Source organism: Fopius arisanus, unplaced genomic scaffold (genome assembly GCF_000806365.1).
Source record: "Fopius arisanus strain USDA-PBARC FA_bdor unplaced genomic scaffold, ASM80636v1 scaffold00183, whole genome shotgun sequence".
NCBI lineage: Eukaryota > Metazoa > Arthropoda > Insecta > Hymenoptera > Braconidae > Fopius > Fopius arisanus.
In genome coordinates, this window is record NW_011887922.1 from 7,143 (window position 1) to 8,566 (window position 1,424).

The 1,424-nt window shown below is 28.7% G+C and overlaps 1 long non-coding RNA gene across 1 annotated transcript; it reads right to left on the reverse strand.

Moving 5' to 3' along the window:
* Window positions 1–339: 339 nt before the first annotated feature.
* LOC105272468 (uncharacterized) lies at window positions 340–1,082 on the reverse strand. The gene is made up of 3 exons (XR_892769.1): window positions 1,013–1,082; window positions 504–577; window positions 340–431 (listed from the first exon to the last, which is right to left on the reverse strand). It is a non-coding gene; the product is annotated as an uncharacterized lncRNA (long non-coding RNA).
* Window positions 1,083–1,424: the final 342 nt, after the last annotated feature.

Consider the following 1,424-nt stretch of genomic DNA (forward strand, 5'->3'; position numbering starts at 1 on the left):
TCAATGAACGATTCTTCAGTTTGCAAGTATAGACTGGCAGATTATGATTAAAATACTGTTCTTTATTAATTTGTTAACAATTATTTATCCCTTACAATGAAGAACAGAAATTTATATAACCCTCAAACTTTTATAATGTAACGAAGCATCGAAATAATTCTGAGTTCTGGTTTTGTTTTCCTTTTTACATAATTCAATTAGTGTTGTCCTTCTCTTTTTTCAAATCTGGTTTTATAATAAATCAATAAAGTCTAAGATAATCTAGAATATCTGTAAGTCTGTAATTTCCAAATAAGGTTTTTATTTCTTGGTAATTGTCAATGATTTAGTATTATCTAATCTATAAGTCTGCAATTTCTCAATAATATCTTTATTTCTTTGTAATTCTCAATGTTTCATTCAGCATAGTTAACGCCCAGCGAATGCTCCCCCTGAAATGAAGATTATCGTTCATTATAATTATGAAAAATTATAAATTTTGGATGATAAAAATAAATTAATACCTTTATCATTATTTTCCGTTGAACTGATGAAATATCCCCTCCTGGAAATGCCGCTAATCTTGAATAATCTTCACCTGATGAATGAATGACTTTAGAAATACTGGAAATGTTCATTATTGAAATGATTGAATCTTTCTAATAAAATTAATTCATTCCAATAGGATATAATAGCAAATATGTAATTCTGTACTCTTTTCCCTTATTTACTCGGAATAATGACTTAAACAACGAAAAATAAAAATAAGTTTCAGATATTAGGACAGTTTCATAAATTTCAAACTCGTATCAGACTTTTAATAAATCAAGATGATTCTCCAAATTTAATTTACTATAATAATAAAAAAAAATCGTTGTTCATTATCAGCAAAGCAAGAGTGGAATCGAGGTTATGATTATGAAGTGTTAAAGTCATAATAAATGTTATCCTTCTGAGATAACTATTATGAAACATAATGGGAATATTGTATTGATTCGATTTTATTCTCGCAACCATATTTTGTCTAACGTACCTTTATTTTCTCCACAAGTAATAATGCGCTTAATTGAGCACAAAACAATCAATGCTTCCGTCTATCAAAGCGTTTTGGTTATGATGATTGCGCTTGCCCATCACGTTGGAGACGCCAAAATTCCGGACTTTTCCGGAAGACTTCGGTAAATTAGTTTTTTATGCGCATGCGCACAAGAAAAATTGAAATTTGTCATGAATCATATACATAGCGCCATCTAACAGAATTAACCTCAGGACAAAATTCACATTATTTAAAAAAATAGTTGCATCAATCATTTTTTATTTGACACGTTTCTGGAACACAAATAGAATATTCACTGTGTTTTTTAACACAATGAATTAAATTCATTGCAAATAGTAACATCGACTATTACAATAAACTCACAGCGGAGTGAACATCATTTTTTCAA